The sequence below is a fragment of the Protopterus annectens genome, chromosome 13.part0, assembly GCF_019279795.1.
Source record: "Protopterus annectens isolate FY-2018-M chromosome 13.part0, PAN1.0, whole genome shotgun sequence".
Taxonomy (NCBI): Eukaryota; Metazoa; Chordata; order Ceratodontiformes; family Protopteridae; genus Protopterus; species Protopterus annectens.
The window spans coordinates 861670267-861692282 of NC_056747.1; the positions used below are offsets into that span (position 1 = coordinate 861670267).

The window sequence follows — 22016 nt, forward strand, 5'->3', positions numbered from 1 at the left end:
TAGCCACACAATTCAATACCCACTTTATCAACTTTATTACTTCCTTGCTAAACAACAGTACAAACCCACCTCTATGCATCCCCATCCCCACTGAATATAACCCAAACTCATTCTCTCTGAGGCCAACCCAAACTAGTTATATAAAAAAAACTCCTAAGTAAATTAAAATCCTCCATTCTTGCAGCTGATCAACTACCCAAAGAATTTCTAAAACCTGCTGCCATTCCATCTTCTATCCCATATCTATTCTAATCAACCGGTCTCTATCACCAAACAGTACGTACCTCTTCTCTGGAAAATATATTTTACCTCTACACAAAGGAGGCCCCTCCACTGACCTAACTATAGACCAATCACCATTTTCTCTCACCTAGAGCCAGAATCTTTGAAAAATGCATACATCAACAACTCCTTGACCACTTCCTTAAAAACAACCTACTTTCAAATAGTCAACATGGTTTCCGACCTAGGTATAGAACTAAAACTTCTCTTATAAGCTTCACAAACACTATTAATCTCCTCAAAAATAAGGCCAGCTCATCCCAGCTACCTTCCTCGATATGTCCAAAGCTTTACACACAGTATCACACCAAATGTAAAATATCCTTAACTTGATTTCATAGCTATCTCTCTAATTGACAACAGTCTACCAAATGAGATAAACTCTCCCCCTTATACCCATCACTGTTGAAGTCTCCCAAGGCTCCATCCTTGGCCCCCTTCTTTTTATCATATTAACCAACAACCTCAGCACCTCCACACAACTCGCTTCTATCATTCAATACGCCGATGATGCCGCTCTCATCTGCTCTGCCCCCTCCAGTACAGAACTACAAGAAAAAAAAAAAGAAAGACATAGAAAACTACCTATCTGTCCATAAAATCATATTAAACCCCAACAAAACCAAGCTCATGGTCTTCAGTAACACCAGTGCAAAAACATCCCATCCCCTCTCACTATCTATTGCTCTAATGGAACAAAAATCAAACCAGTCGAGCAAACTAAACTTCTAGGTGTAGCAATCGACAACTGTCTAAAATTCAAACATATAGTACTAGCAATCAAAAAAATCCACATCAAACTTGGTGTACTCTATAGGGCGAAACCCTATCTAACCAACTATGCCAGAATATCTACAGCCAGATTTCACTTTCTATCCACCCTACTTTATTGCTCCCAAATCTTTACTAACCTGAGCAAGTCAGATCTGAACAACCTAGAAACCTGTTATAACAAAATAGCTAAATCTGCCTCAAACCTACCCCACAGATCACTTCACTGCTCCACTCTTCATTATCTCAACCAGATCAAACTACCCAGCCTACTATCTCTCAACCAACTAATAATCACTCTCAAAGTAATCTACAAACCTGACAGCTGTCCCACTGTCAATGACCTTGTCCAACCCTATACAAACCTCAGATCCCTTAGACAAATTAATGCTCAATGTAATTAATTTCACAATCTTCATGGAGAGTCCTTATACTCCAACAAAACAGCCAAAACCTGGAACTCTCTTTGACAAGATATACTTATTAATCCTGATACTCACAATTTCAAACTACTACTAAAAGAATATTTCACTAAACAATGGCTATGTTCCTGCACAACCTCAGGCTAATCAATCACACACACCTCTCTCCTCCACTCTACTCTCAGTACTCTATCTTGCATCTTCTTCCATAAACTATCTCACCTATGAGATAACATGCTTTATTTCTACTGTGTGATGTAAAAAAATGTGTACTATACGTACTGCATATATGTTTATGTTCTCACAATTCAATATTGAATATTGTGGAATTGCTTAGATGTATCTTTTTTAATATAACTCTGTAAATAAAACATTAGTGTATTTCTCATTCTCTCACTGTGTTCAATTAGGTAAATGTACATTTGGAGCTTTTCTCCCCAGGTCTCCACTGAAAACAGGCTTCTAGCCCAGTTGGATACTACCCAGTAATCAAATGTAAATAAATAACTAAATAAATAAATTAAATTAAATAAATAAATAAATTTGGAAAACGGAACAGCGGCCTTTGGTTTGGAAAAGATCAGTTTATGTTCCAGTCTCAAAAAAGGCAATAAGGGGCTGCGAGTTGACATAATGTTTAAGGTGTTTACCTCACAGACGCAAAGTACAGGGTTTGAGTCTCACATCTGAGGAAATGGGCTAAGTTTAAAATGTCCCCCAAGGCAGTTAGCCTACGACTTACCAGAATTATCAAACAATTACACTTTGATTGTGTAGACTATAAAAAACTGGGGCAGGTTCTCAGAGAAATGGTGCTCGTGGGTTACCTCATTTGCCTCCTGAGGGCTCAGTATGTAGATCAAGAAAAAGTAATTTGAACAGAATGTGGAATAACTGATTGGTTTGGGATTGGGAAGGGAGTGTAATAAGCCTGTATACTATCATCCTACTTACTTATTTGCTCTAAATATACCTTGTGAAATGCTGGATTAAATGAGTCAGGTGCTGGAATCAAAATTATCTGGACAAATATTAACTTCAGATATGCAGACAATATTACTCTGATGACTGTGGGTGAAGATGGGTTGAAGGGCCTTTTGAAGAAGCCAAAGGTAGAAAGCGCAAAGGCCAGTTTGCTGTTCTGCATTAAAAAATAAGATTGTGTCATTTAATCTAATCAATTAGCAGACAAAGAAAAGGTGGAAGCAGTGGCAGATTTTATCTTCCTTGGTTGAAACATCACTGCAGATGATAGCTGTCATCATGAAATTAAGACTGTTGCTTCTTCAGAGGAAATCTATGGTAAAGAGTGCAGATATCACATTTCTTTGACTACATGGACCTCTGTTGACAAAGTTTTTCCTAGTAATAGTGTATTGCTGTGAGAGATGGTCTGTAGGTAAAGCTGCACACCATCTAATTGATGCTTCTGAACTGTGGTGCTGAATTTTTTTTTTTTGAGAATTATGTGGATTGCAAAAAAATCAAATCTTTTAATTCTTAAGGAAATAAATCCAGGCTGTTCACTGTAAAGCCTGATAGTAAAAGTAAATATAATACAAAGACAGTACAGCAGTTACTACAGAAGGCAGTGATTCTAGAAAAATTTGAAGGCAAAAAGGTTAAGTTGGGTAGTCAATATTACTGAAGGGATGAAAGTGAATTTGCAGGAACCTGAAACAGTGGTAGACAGGTAGGCCCAATATGCTGAAGTTGTTGAGGTCAAGAAGAGCAGGACTTGACTAAAGAACAATAAGAATGCTATATTAATAGTTTTCTCTCCCTCATGTATGAGACTGAAGTGATGTACTTTGGGGTCTATATTAGAACACCGACAAAGCCGTTAATCGAATGGCCTTATCGAAAATGCCAGTGATAGAAGTGATTTTTTGTGAAATCGTGGTACAGTGAAGATCAGAAAATCTGTCTTTTCCTCGCTGTAGTGCGAGCTCGGAGTTGGTATATAATTAGTGAGGAGCACAGCCCCCCCCCCCCCAAGCCCAAAATTGAGTTCTATTACCGACATTTTCTATGATTTGGCCATTCGATTTATGGCTTTGTCGGTGTTCTAATATAGTCCCGTACTTTGCAACCAGCCTGAAACTTATTATGAATGTCCAAAAAGTTCTCCCTAATTGAAGTAGAAATTTTATGAATGGTTTTCTCTGTGTCCCATTTCCTTATTTGGAATACAGAGACAACTAATGGCATAAACAGTACTTTTTAATAAAGCAATTCTTTACCTTTGGTTCTGGTACTCCTGGGTTGCATATTAATTTTTGGATGCTGAAATGTTTTTTGGTGTATTTGCTTTTGTCTTTGTGCGTCTCTTGGAGTATGGCTCTATGTGTGAGCTTGGTTGACGGTGGCCCACATATGTTTCGCTAAGAGAGACAGTAACAAGATCATGTACAAAAGTTGTCAACATGCATCTCAGGTAAACGTCTTCCTAATAAGGAAAAAGCACCAGGACATAACCAGAGATTGCAAAGTCATCCCCAGTGAAACAGTTCTTTGACAGCATAACTACCGGTGGTTATAATCAGCTACAACCAGTGGACAGACAAGGCTCTAATGTCAACCAACAGAGACAAGACCTGGAAGTTAAATGGAGTGAAAACATGAGTTCAAGTACATACTGTGACCTCTAGTCCCTCAGGAAGAGGAGGAAATAGGCGTCAACAAAAGAAGAACGGGAGTCTCTCTCAACAGCATGCACGAAGACTATGCAGCAGATATGTGGCAGAGTCAGGTATGGGTACATAAGGACAGCTTGAAGTAGAATGCAGAAGTCCAGGAAGTTATCAAAAGCAGGAAAAAGAGGGAGATAGGAAAGAGAGACTAGGCTAAGAAGGCCTACTGGTATAACAAAGAGTCTTAGGGAGTAGTTGTAATAGCAAACAAGGAAACAGAAACATTCCACTAGCTTCTGGAAAGTGACTTCACAGACAGCACAAAGAAACCCTATCAGGTTGCAAGGCAAAGACAGAAAGATACAGATGATACCCATCAGACACCATTCAGAAGGGATATCAGCAAGAATCTGCTCAACAGTCCACAGGACCAAAACAGATGGAAGGAGTACTTCCAATAGTCTATGAATGAAGACCCCCCCCCCAGAAGCTGTCCTGCCCCATATACAGTCAATGATGAAAGAAGAAGAAACTATCCTAGAAGAAAGAAAGAACAGCACTAAGTAAGATGAAGTCAGGGAAAGCAGCAGGCTCACAAAGTCACGGTAGATATCATAAAGATGATGTGCAAGTTAGGGGAGAAATGTCTCTTTAGGGTACTCACAGTGGCATGGAGAGAAAGGTGTAGCCTAGATAACTGAAGAATAAGCATTCTAGTGTCAGTGCACAAGAACAAATGGGACATTTACAACTTCAAGCACTAGTCACACTGTATGAAACTGCTAGAAATGGTGAGTGATGAATGAACATGCAGAGCAGAAGAAAACAACATGGGAGATTAACAGTTTGGGTTCATATCAGGATGTAGCACAACAGAGACAATGTTTGCAATAAGATGGATAGTGAAGAAGTTGCAGATGAAGAAAAATTTCAACTGGGCATTTCTAGACTTGAAAGAAGCATATGACAAGGTCCCAAGGAAAGCAGATTTGGAGAGTCCTGCTATAGTTTGAAGTCCTGAAACACTGACAGAATTAGTGTAGGTTATATACAAAGGACATAATGACACAAGTAACAACAGTGTTTGGACTCAGAGTGGTTTCCAGTAAGAGTGAGTGTGCAGCAGGATTCCCACTGTTTTTCCTACTGGGGTTGAATCATATCAGCAAACAAGATGGAGGGGACAGCTCAACAAAGCTGCTATATGCATATGATATATGACATTACAAGCAGACTCTGAACAGGAACTTAAAATGACTGGGGAATGGAATGCAAAACTGAAGGCAAACAGGATAAAAATGAGTATAGACAAAGCAGCTGTTATGACAGCAAATGGAGGAAATTGGAAGAAAACAGACAGAGGAAAAACAGTGGAACAAGTTACCAGTTTCAAGTATCTGAGGAGGTGGCTAAGGAGAAAGAGAAGTCTGAATGAGGAAGTAAAAAGTCAGAATCAGAGGTACTGCAGTCAACTTGCAGAGAGTGTCGGGTGTACTGTGAGAGACAAAAATAGCAAATAAGCTGAAAAGTAAGGTGCACAAAATAATGGTATAACTAGTACTTCTTTATGACACAGAAACTTGGCCAGTGAAGGCAGAGCAGTTGAGGAAGCTAGATATGATGGAGGTGAAGTGCATGAGATGGGTTGTAGGATGTGGGACAGACAAAGAAATGATGATATCAGAGTAGAAGTCAAATTAGCTCCTACTAAACAGAAGATACAAGACAACAGATTATGATGATTTGGGCACTTGCAGGAAAGCAGAAGACAATCTAGTGAAGATGATTTGGGAGAGAGAGTAAAAAAGAAAAGAGGAAATAAGGACAGCCAGTCAAAAGATAGATGGACTCTAAGAGAAGACTTGCAACAGTCAGGCATAACTGTCAAAGAAGCCCAGGAGAGTGGCATTAACTCAAGAGAGGTAGTGGTGGCTGACAAAACACCCCATCCCATCCCCAAGTAGGAAAAAATGGTAAAAAGGGGTTGATGATGACAATGGACTAGTAGAAATCTACTGAGATAATTCACTGGTCATAACACACACCATCTTTTAACAGTCTGGTCAATACTAAAATCAGATTGAATATATACTTTGCAGTCAAAGATGGAAAAGCTCTAGGCAGACCGCAAAAACAAGACCTGGAGTTGACAGAAGCTTGGACTACTTATCATTTGAAAAAAGAGTTGGCATGTTGATCCATGCACACTTTTCAGGTACTGCCTAGGCCACAAGGACAAAAGGAAACAATTATCAATAAATATCAAATTATAACAAAGACAAACAGTTACATCAAGAACAAAGTAAAACGATTTTCAAGTTATAGATACACAACATATTGCACTATAGAGAACAAAATGCATTTGAAATATTGACACAAACATATGGTCTTAGAATCCTAAGTTTTACTTGAAACACATTGACAGACTGCAGTACAAGCTATCAAGTATTGTGAAGGTGAATTGCAACAGCAAATTAAACCTCATCCAGGTGTAGTGAAACAACTGCATCAATCTGCTTTCTTCATATGCTGTTTTAGTAGATTTATTTATAAAGGGTTTTAAATTACTTACAAATCTGACAGTGTCGGGCAAACAGTTCCAGGTACCTTGAGCAACTTTAGATAAGGACCTTTTAGTGAATGCAAGCTTAAAATGTGGTCTGTAGCATGTTGTACTTGAAGGGCCACACGGAGAATAGAACGTACTTCAGATATGAAGTTTATATTAAGTGGTGGGCACCAATTGTCACAGATTACTTTAAAGATGTTTATTTAGTAAAAAAATATATATATATAAGGTTCTATATCAAATTGGAAGCAAATTATTTATATGTATATATATATATATATATATATATATATATATATATATATATATATATATATATATATATAAGGTTCTATATCAAATTGGAAGCAAATTATTTATATGTATATATATATATATATATATATATATATATATATATATATATATATATAAGGTTCCATATCAAATTGGAAGCAAATTATATATATATATATATATATATATATATACACACACACACACACACACACACACACACACACACACACACACACACACATATATATAATATGGATCTACTTTCAATTAACGAAAGTATGATCCACTGAATGGAAAAAGCATGAGCTCACTGCACCAAAACCTGAGTTTAACGGAAACTGACAATGCTGAAAGCTTAATCAGTGAAACTCACTTTAACGGTGAATACAGGGCATACTGCTTTAAATTTAACAAGGAAGTATTAGTAGCTGTATGAATGTACTGGCATCTACAAAGTTGGATTTGTGCAGAATTGCTCCCGGAGTCCTGGGTGAAATATACTGTACAAATAAATCACATCGAGGAGGTGAGATTTTAATTATGGCAGGTTATGTGCATTATTTAGAAAGTTGTTGGAGATCGGGGTACAGTAGGGCTAAGGGAATTTTCACTTTTTCACACTGTAGTGTGATCTTGGAGTTGGTATATATTAGTAGCGGGGGTATGGGGGATGCAGGGCAACTGTTATTGAATGCTGAAACCACTCCCGGTCTTAATGATAACTTGAATTTAAAATGTGCTTTGCGTGATTAGCTTAACTACCACACCACACCCACAAAGTAGCATCATTAGCTACTGTAACTACTGCTGTACATATTCTGTTTAATGACTGGTTTATTTCTAGCTTTGATAGTTGCCTTTAGTTTCTATGTAACTGCTATTTCTCCTGCTTCGTGCACAGTATTTATCTTTGATTTTGTACATTTGTATTTAGTTCTGAAGAAGTGCCTTATATCAATAAAGGCATGAAAGCGCTTAGCAACAGTTCGGACTCATTTATTTATTTTTTTTTTCACCAGTAAAAGAAGTTAATTATATATATATATATATATATATATATATATATATATATATATGTATGTGTGTGTGTGGGTATAAACTATGTATGTATGTATATATATATATATATATATATATATATATATATATATATATATATATATATATATACATACACACACACACACACACACACACACACACACCAAAGTAGTGCAGTGGTGTTCACTATTAGGACTAAGACAGATAAATTACAATATTTTATCCTCCGTTGTTTGCAATTTAGAACAGTTTTGAGAAGACAGAAAAGCAGTAATTGGTACTGCTTATTCGATTCTAGATATATGCAAACATTAACAGCTTTAGTAAGTCCGGCTTCAGTACCAAGAATATGTGAGATTGTATAAGTTACTTGGCTTCCCACTGCAAAGTTTAGAAAAAACTAAAGAAATGAAAAAAAAATCAGGCCAGCTAATTATGAGTTTGACAACGCCTTTTACATTGCTATGTAATGCAGATGGAAAACAGACATAAGGGATTAGATGTGGTGGATAGACTGCCACCACAGAAGGAATTGGGGGATATTGTGCACGAAGTGGCAACAAAATATTCCGAACAAAAAGATTAATAAACAAAAATGATTGCCTCTGGGGGCTTTAGAAGTGGCTTAGGAGAGGAGAAGAGCAAGAGGAAATGAAGACAGAAACTGTTAAACTGAATCCAGAGTTCCAAACAACAGCAAGAAGAGATGAGGAAGCATATTTAGATGGGCAAAGGTCACAGGCTTCAAAGTTTGACCTACATCCATAGACTGCATCCATGTTAGTGTCTTTAAAAAGTATACAGTGAACCTATTTTGCAGCAACATAATTTTTTCCCATGTGAATATCTGAAAATGGCTACAGCAGAAGTTGACATGGCTCTTGTAGAATAAGCCTTTGGTCTGTATGGCATATTTTTATTATTAAAGTCACAGCAGAAAGCAATTCATTCAGACGGCCACCCAGACAAAGAGCTCTAGATACCTTTTGGCCTAATCTGGCTGGAATAAAAGAACTGTCCTATGACTACAACTCTCACCTTCTATGGACATCCAAACAATGCTGGCTTATGTTCACTTTTACTGGAAAACTGTTGAAAAACACCAGAAGATTAAAGGACTTGTTTAGATTCAGATCCAAAGCTACTATGGGCAGAATGGCTGGGTTAGTTCTCAGAAAGACCTTATCTTTACAGGAGACTAAATACAGGGAAATAGAAGAGAGAGCTTGTAGTTCAGAAACCATCCTAGCTGCTGCACCTACTACTAGGAACAGTGTTTCCCCAGAAAATAATCAAATTTACTCTGGCATCCAATTCTGTAAGTATTAGTTTCTCTAACTCAAAATCCAGATCTCATGATGAAAGAGAATCAACAGTTCTTAGAAAGGGACCTTTAAAGATGCTAAAGAAAATCAGTTAAATCCTTGGAAGTTGGATACATCCACTAGATGTACTTTCAAAGAGGAGAGGCTAGATCCAGTAACAAATTTATTTATTTATTTATTTTATTTTTATTTTACATTTATTGACCGGGCTAGTCTAGCTGGATACATGTCCATTTTCAGTAGAGGCCCGGGGAGAAAAGCTCCAAAGACATATGGAATAGAAAAAAATACAAAAATGCAAAATATAAAATATAAAACTATAGTATAAGATATACAAAGGAGTAACAGTAAAGATACATGCAAAAAACTAAATTAGAAAGTGGTAGGACTTTAAGAAGTAAGCAAAAATTATTATTTTTTTCCCCACATAGTAGCAATAGAGAGCATTCATTAAAAATAGTATTAAACTACAATACTTCGAATAAGCTTAGCAAGGGCAGTAAGGGATACTGTAAAAATGCAAGACAGTAAGTTTACAATGTTGCTTGAGATGTAGGACGTTAGCCAGGGTTAGTGCAGGAACATAACCAGTGTATGTTGAGATATGATTTTAGTTTCTTTTTAAATAGTGTAAGAGATGACAGAGAAGTGAGGTCAGTAGGAAGTGAATTCCATAACTTTCCAACAGTGTTAGAGAACAGGGTATCACCTGCTAAGTTATAAGATCTGCAGGTGTTAATAAGAAGTTTGTTGGATGACCGTATGTTTTTAGGATTGTTGTAAGGGATGAAAAGGCTTGAGAGTATTGGTGTATTTGTAGGTTGAGAGAGGATCTTATGGGCTATAGCAAGCTGGAGATATTGTAAATGGTGTAGAAACTCAAGCAAGCCAAGTTGTTTTAGGTTAAGGCAGTGATGAGTCCTGAAAGGGGAGGCAGTAGCAAATTGAGCAATATTATTATAGGATACTGCTAGTTTGCTGGGGTTACTTTTAGAAAGATTTGTATAAATGGGAGAGGCATAGAGCAGAGTAGAGATAAGGTGAGTTCTTGCTAAAGCAGCCCTGGCTGTTGGTGTAAGAAAGGGTTTGACTCTATAGAGGGAACCTAGTTTTTTATTGACTGTTTTTAGTGTTATTGATATGAGTATCAAAATTGAGGTTATTGTCAATTGTTATTCCTAGTAGTTTAGTAGTTGGGTCGGGAGAAATAAGTGTACCGTTGTTTGATGCGAGTGTGAAATGAAATGGGGGGGACTTGCAGGTAAGTGAGAAGAGGAGCATTTTAGTTTTTTTGGGATTTAGAAGGAGGCAACGGTCAGTGAACTATTGTTCGACAGTATTAAATGCTTTCTGGGTAAGGGTATGTAATTCAGTTGGAGAAGTAGCTGAACAGATAATAGTAGAATCATCTGCATATTGAATGCATGTAGTATGTGGAATTACTAACTGAAGATCATTTATATAAATGGAAAAAAGCAGAGGACCTAATAGAGAACCCCGAGGGACACCGAGGGAGATGGGCAGGAGATTAGAAAGGTTATTGTGCCAAAGTACAGCTTGCTGTCTATTTTCAAAGTAAGATTTGAACCAACTGATGGCTAAGGAATCAAGAGAAAGTGATTTCATTATATGTAAGAGGAGTTGGTGATTAACCATGTCAAAAGCTTTGGATAAATCAAGGAATACTGAGAGGAAGGAATACTTTTGTTCCGTTTTTTATTAATACAATCAGTGAATGATAGCAGGGCAGTGGTAGTACTGTGGTATGGCCTAAAGCCATGTTGACAGTTAGCTAGTAAGTTATTTTGTAGAAGGTGTTGAAGAAGTTGCTTATGGATACACTTTTCCATGATTTTTGCCAGAGGAGATAGTAGAGCTATTGGACGGAAGTTAGAGAAGTCATAAGAGTTGCCACCTTTGTGTAATGGAATAATGTGGGAGATTTTCCAGATTGATGGGATATTACCTTCACTTATGGTTCTATTGATCAGAATAGATATTGGGTAGGCAATGGCTTTTGTACCTTTTTGAAGGTATTCTGCAGGGAGTTGGTCAGCTGAAGGGGTGTTGGTTTAAGTTTTGTGAGCAGGGAGGATATGGTGGAGGTGGAGACAAGGTTGTAACTGAAATAAGGGGGGAGCAGTTAGGGATGAAATAGTAATATTAGAGGTATCAGGATATAGGTGGTTGGCAAGAGCTTAGATGGCATTGGTGAAGAAGGAATTAAAGGCATTGGCAGTGTGAATAGGATTGTTGGGGTTAGAGCCTAGTGGATTGGGAGTGATAGATTGTCCTGGGTGAATAAGTTTGTTAATGCTGTCCAAAACTTTTGAGGTTTGTTTTGATATGTCTGCTGTACTTGAAGGTAAAAGTTTTTTTGTCTAGAATGATGGCTTTTTTTGTACTGTTTCTAAGTTGCCTAAAGGTTTGGTGATCTAATGCATTCTTAGTGGAACGCCATTTTCTCCAAGATTCGTTTCTTAAAAGGATTTTTTGCCTAGTATCATTAGAGAGCCAGGGGGCTGGTTTGGATTTACATCTAACAGAACGTTCTGGAGCATGGCGGTTCGGGATGGTTAAGAATGTGGTGTTGAAATACGCTACTGCTTCGTCCAGTGGGAGAGATTTTAGTGGTGACCAGTTCATTTGAAAAAAGCTCTGTCTGAAAGAGTTCAGGATTAAATTTCTTTTTGTTACGTACAGCTCTGACCATATTAGGGTAGGTGAGGTTAGTTTTATGTCTAATAATATATGTGAGAGTGTGATCGCTTATGTCATCAGGAAGGATTCCTACTTTATAAGTTTGATGATGATTGTTAGTAAGTATCCAGTCCAGGGTACTTTCTTTATTGTTGGGTTTATTTATTCTGGTGGGGAAGTTGATAGATTGTGAGAATCCAAATAAGTTTATATGGTTGGTAGGGAGACCATTACGACAGGACTGCCAGTCTATGTTAAAATCTCCTAGGATTATGGTTTCTTGGGGTAGATTAGAAGAAGTCCAGTTGAGGATATTTTCAAGGGTGTTAATGTTATTACCAGGGGGCAGGTATAAACAAATGACATTTATAGCTTTACAAGTATTGATTTGAAGTTTGGAGATTAGTATTTCTGCTTTATTATCTTGAGGTGGAGAAAGGTCTATAGTGCTGACTTGTAGTTTGTGTTTATATAGGATTGCGACCCCTCCTCCCTTTCTAGTAGTGCGGTCTTTTCTAATGATGTTATACCCGGGTGGAGTTATTTCACTGTCTAGAACTGTGGGTTTTAGCCAAGTTTCAGATAAGCATAAAGGATCGAATTGGTGGATATCTAAGAGGGCATGTAGATGAGGAATTTTGTTGTTAATGCTACGAATATTAAGGTGTGCTAAGAGGAGAGAGTTAGCAGGCTTTGAAGGGGCTATGGAGCTAAAGATATTTGTTTTACATGGTGCTGAGATGGGGCTATGGTAAGGGCCAGGGTTAGGATGTATATCACCATCTAAGTAGGAGGTGAAGGTGTGTTTTGTTTTTATTGAGATGTCAGCCAAATCTGAACAGCAGCAATAAGAGCAGAAAAGCAGTTTGCACTATATCGAGTAGCCTTCTTGCAAAGTGTTGTCCACTTTCCTTCACAATTTTTTCTAGATAAAGACTGTTGAGCTACTGTTAGGATTTGAACCACCCTAGGAAGATATGCCAACTCCCTAGCCATCAATGGAACTGGAGAAATCATGCAGTTAGTCTGAGGTGGTGAGGATCTAGCTGAAACTTGCCTGATGGATGTCTCAAGATAACTCAGTCAATCTCTACAAGAGACTTTGTTATTTGGAGAAGCCATAATGGGAAAACACACATGCTAGGCCAGAATTACACTAAAAGGCAACTCTGGTTTTGCACATCTTGGCTTACTGCAGAAACTTCAATATTAGTGAAAAGGGAGGAAATACAAACAGTAATCCTGAAGACCAATGAGAGACCAGAGCATCCTTGGGTGAGAATGGGAGGATTGTTCCTGTTGAGGGATTAAGGAAATGAAGCTGCTGCACTTCAAGTTGGTTGGGAAGCAAATACATTGCAGCAAGGTTCTTCCCATTGGCAGAATATCACAGAATACCAGACTGAATACCTGCTCAAATGTCATTAAAAGACATCTGTTGAGCCCCTCTGCTACAAAACTGGCCTAACTTGGGATGTGCTCTGCTATCACAAAGTGATGTGAGTTCATTGCCCATATCCACAGCTTTGTGTCCTCCTGACACAGAAGGTAATATCTGGTTACCCTCTTCTTGTTTATGTACCATGCTAGGGCCGACATACCTATGGTAACCTGGACAGTGATGGTAAAGGAATGACCATGTATTTTGTTTTACTGTTCAGCCCACCACAGGAGATGCAATTAACCAGCTTGGGAAAGTTAAATTTCCTGAATTCCTGAGAACCGAGACCGCTGGACTGATGAGGTACACTGTAGACCCTCCTGTAAAATACTGTAAAGGGAACTAAGTGGATGGCTGCAGTTGGCATGGGATGAATCAAAAGTTGTTTGACTGCTGCCTATAGGGGTAAATCTTCTCTAGAATGAGATGTACTGAGCTGGTTATTGAGCCTAGATGAAAGCCTATAAGTATCTGTAATGGCTCCAACTGAGACCTTGTAGTGTTCATCGATATTCCAAAGGACAGAAACAACTTTTGTAAATAATCTTTTGCATCAACTTAAATATTTGTTTGTGGCAGCCACTAGAATCCAGATAACCTTATATGGAAATATCTTGATTTTATACAGTTTCAATCAATCCTCTCTTGTCTGGTGGGAACTCTTGTGTGGCTGTTTTGTTCAAGAAGTTTTTAACCTTTAGTTTGCAGACATCTTCCAATGAGGAAGGCCTCTGAAAGCAGAAGGGAAGGTGGTCTCGGGTGGAAAAGAATGGAATCATAAAGCTTCTGGATACTATTTCCACAAATTTGTCTGTCCTGTATGATTGCCTTCCACACTATAAGACAGAAGAGAAATTTGATCCCTGTATCTCATCAGAGATGGAAAGCCTGGCAAGTCCTCATGGATTCTGTGGTGAGTTCCCCTGGGGAGCGTTATAAATAAAATAGGTCTAAAAGGCTGGAAAGGCCAAAGTTAACATCCAACTTAAATGCAAGAGAAAGAACTTTAACAATTAAAATTAAAGTTAGAATCACAAGAAAAACTTCTCTTCACACTGAGAAACAAATGCACAACTAACAGCTTAAAGTGAAAAAAATATTTATTGCCCTAAATACAGACAAACTTATGAAAAATTAATTGAGCCCAAGACCATCCTGGATGATCGTTCTGAATGCAATTGAGATATGGAGAACGAGGGAAGCATGGTATATTACAAGACACACGAGGGAAAGAGTCTGACTTTGGGAAATTCCTATGCTTGCTGAGAGAGGTGCTGCCTGCAGTGACCTGTCCTCACTTACAGTGGATGGACTAGATTACATCAGGCAGCTCTTTTTGCTAGACGTTTAACACCCCTTTTTATGATGCACTTTTTGGATAGGATAGGACGTTGAGAAGGGTAAGAAATGGGGCAGGGGTTTATGTGGAATGGGATGGTATGCCGGATATTACTGCCCTTTTATGCAGTCTGTGTGATGGCCACCTACAAAGCACAAAGAAAAGACAGCTCCTAAATGCCTCCAGAGTGGCAATGGTAAGTAAGGCCTCAGGGATTCTGTTAGCGTCCACTAAAAGATGGATTATAGTTTATTTGCTGCTGCTGGCTATTTTCCCCTCTCAGAGTCTGACCACTCTAGAAATTGCCACACTAGTTACTTAAATCTCTTTGACTGCACTGCTGTTGACCATGTCCAAACTACTACTAGTATGGGCTCCTCTAACCTTAAAAGGAGTATTAGGGAATTTGAAGCTTTACACCAAATGATGTGACTGCTCTCCCCTCTTCCTCCATATTCTCTAGGACCTAAGAGAGTGGCATCATGAAATAGTGAATTCAAAGTCATCTTAGCATATTTTCAGAAACTTAGCAAGATGTAGCCAGGTGTACTAGCATATAACAATGCTACTGCCTGCAGTTCAGACAAAACTCACAGGACAGTGGTTAGAAAATAAGGAAATGGCTGTCAAGTATGACTGAAAGATTTGTTTTAAAAAGGTCAGTCTGGCAGATATTCCAGTGACAGAATTTTGCAGCCAGATCCCACTGGAACCAAATCACATATGATACATAGTTGATGAAAAATGAAGGGCATCTAAACATATTTCACAAGATGATCCCTACACTATATTCTTTGTCAGGGTGAGAGACTGAATATGTCAAGCTACAGCATTTTTATGGACTGCCATTGCAATTACTGAAGCAACTCAATGCTGGTTGCTGGACTCTCCAATCAGCAGTTCCAGTCCTTAGGGGAACAAGAAAGTTCTGTCAGAATTTCTGGGTAAAGGATACACAGTACCAAGGAAGATTGTTGGAAGGGCGAAAAGGGTCTGTGAAATGTTATCTGTGGGCAGAATACTGGGTCTGTGGGCCATCCCTCGTCCCCTTCTGCCACATCATTTCTAAGATCTACCCAGATATGAAGTCATGGGGGGCAGTGAATAAAGCCTCATCATCATCTTTGGTATAGGAGGTGGCTACATGGCAAATCTATATGTATTTTCTTGCAAGTTCATTTTCTGGCTATCCCTGGAGATTATGGGTCCAAGAAAAAATACAATAATGTTCTGATGTCATGCCTGCTGACCATCAAACCACCTACTGTTGGTGTTTATAATGGGTTCCTGGAACCTTCTTCCCTGCTGTTGGATAAGATGAACAGCCATAGACTTATCCAGAAAGTGATCTGCTACCTAAACCCTAATCAATATCTCAAAACTGGGGCAAATGCAAAGGTGGCTGCAACACTGACACCAGCACCTCCACTTGCATCTTGCTCAGTGCAGAGGGTATTGGCCCCAGTGACTGAAAGGATGGACCCATCAATACTAGTACAGATGCTAAGAAGTTAATCTCTCAGCTCAGACAGGGCAGGACATCCCCAAGTTCTGCTCTCAGCTCTGACATGATGTGTTATTCTTAAGTGTTTGGCTCTAGAGGCATATAAACATAAGCAGACTCATGCCAAAGTCACATTTAATAGCAATTGTGGCTTGGTTGACAGCTGAACCACAGATGCCAAAACTTGTAGTTTTATGATTGGGATTGTAGATGGTATCCACAAGCTTCATTCATCAATGTTATATGGATTGATATTAGTATCCTCAGTACCATTGCCAATATTGTGAATATCAGGGAAGAACTTCCGGAAGACCTACACAAACATAAATTGAAGAAGATGCTCTATCTAATACGGAAGTTGCTAGTGATAAGGGTATAGACTTTCTGCTGAGCCTGTAAAATGTCTTTCACAAATCTGTTAAAGTCAAAATTCAGGTGGAGGCAATACAGACATTTTTTTCTGAAGTTGGTCTACAAGGAAATACCTGCAAGATTATTTTCTTAGTATCACAAAGAGATTATTCTAAGATTTAGCCAATTTGACCAGTGATTTACAGCAGCCACTCTCAAGATTGTCATGGCAACCACTTTCCTCATCCATTTGTTTTATTTACTTTAACTTGCTTATCTAGACAGGAAGAGCTTTGTTTTCGAAAATGACTTTCCTTAATTTTTACCTCCTTGCCTGATGACCATCAAGCCTCTCATTGTTGGTGTTGAGCTCACTCTTTCATTCACCAATGGGAGATTCAACTCTGCAGGCTCTATTTTAAATTTCCTACCTTGATAATCCAATCCATCTACTCAGACAGCAGATCATATCAGGGATGGCCACATATCTGAGGGTCTTTCTGTGGGACCTGTCTTATAGCTCAATTAATTTTTGGCTTCTCTCTCTTCAGCCCCTGATTCTTGAAATGTCAGTTCCTGCTCCAACTCATGACAGTTGGAGAGCTCACTGGAGTGCTATTTAATGTTTTTTCCAATTCTAACATCTTTTTGATAATAAAAGAACTAGTGGTAGAATCTTTAAAAAAGGAAGGAGCAAATTACGTAGAAATAAATGGAAACGATGGGAACAATATATGCAGAATAATGTCCAGGAACAGGAGTGAGTTTTAAGGGAAAGTGGGAATTGAGCAATTTATGTAATGTTTAATGCATGAATGAAAAAGGTTAGCATGTTTTTATTTCTATTAATGTACTTGCGCCTATGTCTTAAGTGCTAATTTAATGAAGGTACTTAAAAACTAAATTCCTGCATTTTTTTATTGTTAGTTGGGCTATATTGCAATAATGTGGCATTTATTTAAAAAAAAATTCAGTATACATCTAATCAATTTTTGCTCCCCAGAGTGCTGGACTCCTCCATCTCTGAAACATCTTTCTTTTATTTCCTGCTGTTCATCTGCTTATATTGCCTAGCCCCTAGCTTGTATCATAGTATAAACCATTTTTATCTCTCTCACATTTTTATTTCTCATGGATTTCCTAGAAGCCATATGCATCTTTGTATTAAAGACAAAGAGCAGTTTTAAAGGCTGTTACCTTTTTTTCTATTAACAGAGCTCTGAAATTAGCTACCTCTCTCTCTCTCTACTGCCACACCAGATATTCAAGGCAGGATGATTGTTTTTTCTTTTAAATGCACAGTGGCTCTTTAAAGGGACAGGTGACAAAGACCTTGCAGAAATTTGTAATGGATTTTGAGAAACTGGCTGAATACTTTTTCTAGTTTAGCCTGCTGTTATCATGGTGGTTTCAGAATTCTTTGGATCCCAACTTGGAAAAAACATATATGAAACCTCAAACTACACATCCTAATAATATCCACAACAACAGATACAGAAACGAGCAGCACAGATACTGTAAACACTATAAAAGTGCGTCGACCCAAAGGGATGTACTCTGTGGTCACAGTTTTTCAGATTTTTTCATTAAATCTGTTTATAGGACTGTTCTTTATGACTTTCTCTATTCATTAGAATCCTTCCTTAGCATACTTCATAAGTATAAATATCTTTTGGTGCAAGAATAAAAATAATCTAATGGCACTGCAAGCTCCCTTACTGATGAGTATCCATTCCGTAATTTTAAGGGCTGATGCACAGGATAAAGACTTCTATCACTTCTACAATGAAATATAACATGCAGTAGTTCAGTATGTAAGCCATGAGGAGAAGCCCAACAAGCCCAGCAAGTATTTTGTTTTTTGTGTGTACTGCTTGCTTTATGTTGTTCTGTTGTATGCATCACTGTACTCTTTTTACTGTGGTGTTTTGAGCTGCACAACTGAATCACTGCTGAACACTGACTGTGACCTAATTTCACTTGTCCTAAAAGATCAAGAAAGTGCATATTTTTATTTTGTTGCAATTTTAACATCAAAGGCAACTTTTTTCTGTTTTGTGGATCAATTTAGAACACCAATATACTGTTTATCTATTGACAGAAAGCAATATTACTGCTATTCTGGGTATTTAATCACTGCTGACTTTGCCATAAGTTGTGCCCAAGTCAGCTACCTTTTCTCTCACTTGCTTTGTATTACTCCTCATTTGCTCTCCTTTTGTTTAAGCTGTACATTAAGGAGTGGTGAAGCACACTGTACTTGGATGCAAGTCACATGAACTAAACTATGACTATAGCCTTAGTGTCTCTATTTTATCTCCCTCCTCTGCACACACACAAACAGCAATACAGTCTCAAGTTGGTTCTGCATGGCTTCTCAACCAGTGTCTCAGTGCTGCTAAACAGCAAAGTGTTGCATCTAGTTGCAACCTTCACTCTAAAGGTCTAAAGACCATTCTGCTATGCCAAACAACATCCTGCCCTTCCGCTCAGTACTGCAACCCCCTTCACATCTAACTAAGTTGTGTAAATTAGGACCTTGCTGATAAAAGGAAGGCCTGGAGTAAAACTTATACATGTCCATTACTTTCTATACTCAGTAAACTTCTCTGCTAGCTACAAAGTTAACCTAATACAGTTAAAATTCTGTAATCGGCCTAATACACACCAGCCCATCATCGACTTGCCTTATTATGAAATCATGGGTCCCCAAAACATTTCTTCACCCTATGTTTTCAGTCTTAGAGCACTAGGTACCAACCCTTTATTTCTACCTTCACTACAACCATTTATTTATATCTTTACTACTGTCTACATGAGAGGGGAAAATGCCTACTTAAGCTGGAGGTTAGCATCTCATCTAGACATACACACTCTTCCATGATGTTAAAACACACAAACCCACCTTGCACTTGTATGCCACTCGTCTCAAAAGCCCGACTCCAGCCTCCTAAGCAGCATAACGTATCCTCAAACACTACACTTTTCTACTCATCATAAGTCAGAAGTCATCCTACTGGCTCATATGAACCATTAAGGCATCACAGCCCAACCAGAACACAAGGAAATCTCTTAGTCATAAGAGATTTAACAGTGAGAGACAGATACTTCTCCACTCATCAAGCTTGGCAAAGGTAGGCTTTGGTCAGCTCTCATTCAAGAGAAAGGATACAGCAGATGTCTACACCTATAGCACTGTCACTATTCATGTGGGTATAAATGATTTGAGATGCATGTTCCTAGATTATATGAAGACAGACAAGACAGAGCTCTCAGGGTATATACCAAACGCTGGTAGAAAGCCAATTTTGAGCAACATCCTATCTTCACTGAGAATGACACCTCATTACAAAAGATGATGGACTTCAACAATTGGCAAAGCTACAGGTGACATTTAAGAGGGATCCAGTGTGAACAAGCCGGGATGGAGATGGTTAATGGTGTGCAGCTTTCCTAAGGGTTTTTTCTACCCCAATGTGCCTTTTTAAGCAATACCAACCTAGACAAATCCAACCAGCAAAGTATAAGAGTGGCATTGCTCAGCGCTAATAGCCTAAATGAGAAACTGCCCTCCTCAGAAGTAAGCTTACCCTTTGGAAATACAGACATCTGAGTCATTACTAAAATATGGTTCCAGTGAGGCAATTACACACTGTCTCTACCAGGGTTCAATGTTCATTATATACTCAGATCCCTCTACTGACAGTACCTCTAAGTGATAGTAGTGTCTCCATATACCTCTACAACTCATTTACCTCTAACTTATCAAGCTAAGTAATGACCATGAACTTTCTCACACCCTACTAACTATAAATAAGACCCTATTATCACTTCCTGGCCAACTAAAGCACCCCCTCTATGTCACAAGAAAAATCTAAATAAACTGCAGACTCTTACAACTGAGCCAAACACTACTATACCTGGGGATTTCAATTATCCATCTGTTATCCGGAATACATAACAATCCTACAAATAAATATGCTCAATGCTTCATACACTTCACTAATGTAAATGCACAACACTGGATCACACGCCCCAAATAAGAAGGTCAAATATACCTAACCCAGTCATTGCAAACATGCAACATTATGAACTGCACCTGCAAGTACACCCTCCTTGCTTAGGTCTGACCATCAAGCAGTAGTTTTCACTATAACAACCCAGCCCAAAACACTCACAAACCAAACCGCATTTAGAAATTTCTCCAAGGCAGACTTACTTATGTCCTAAGGGGTTTCAAGAGTCCCCACCCCCTTGAAAGCCAAACATCAAACACTGCTGCATTTGTAAAGGGGTTCTAGTCTCACCTAAATACCTGCATCCAGACATTGCTCCCAATCTATAACAAAATACAATGCCATATATTTAACAATAAATCTTTTTTGCATAAACTCTAACAGGTGGTGTAACAAGAGTGAACAATTCTATTAGAAACAAATCCATAACTCCCACACCTCAAAAAGTTAATGAGCTTAAAAAAATAAATAAAATCTTCCAAAGGCCAAGTACGAGTTCAGAATTGCCACTGCTGTCAAAAACAAGTCCTTCATCAGCTATATCAGGAACCTTAGACACAACACCCATCATTGCTCTGTGTTGATACATAATATGGTGTACCTACTTAAGCAAAATGACATAGCTTATCTACTAGCAGACAAATTTAGTTCAAACTTCTTCCCCCTTGCCTAGCCTACACAACACTGGATCCCAAACATCACCCTTGAAAAAGTCCTAAAACGTTTTGCTGAGAGGGAAATACTAGCTCAGTGAGGCATGACAATGTGCCAGGATGCTACCACGCAAGTAAGAAACACTGTCTTACTATGCCATTTCACAATTTGTTTAACCCCAGCATCTCATCTGGGTTTCTGCCTGAGGTTTGAAGAGTTGAGATGGTCACTCCCCAATGCAAGGGAGGCCACACAATCAATCCTGGTAACTACAAACCCATAAGCCTCACAAGACGTACCTGCAACACAACAGAACTCATCATTATGGACCTATATGAACACTAGCAGCTACAGTCCTTTGCTGCAAATTAGTTTAGGTTTGTGAATATCAGATCCCGTCTGCTTACCCTTGTCAATGTCATTGAAAAAGTTACTTTGGCCTTGGATCAAGGCAAGTTGATACATACCTTAACCTAGCCAAAGCTTTTCATACCATTTCCCACTCAGGCATCATGATAAACTTTTTAACTACTTATGTTACCCAATAGATAAATAAACTGACTCACAATCAGAACCCAGCAAATTAAGATTGGGGGCATACTCTTGGAAAAAGCTTGTCACCAATGGTGTCCCCAAGGGCTCATTACCAGGGACTCTCCTGCTTGGTATTTACTTCACTGGTGTTAAAG

General features: G+C 38.4%; 1 protein-coding gene across 1 annotated transcript in view; it reads right to left on the bottom strand.

The window, feature by feature from the left end:
- The window catches only part of SYNRG (synergin gamma), a gene marked incomplete in the record, with an annotated part of 2786306 nt that overhangs the window by 1343633 nt on the left and 1420657 nt on the right, over window positions 1-22016 (bottom strand).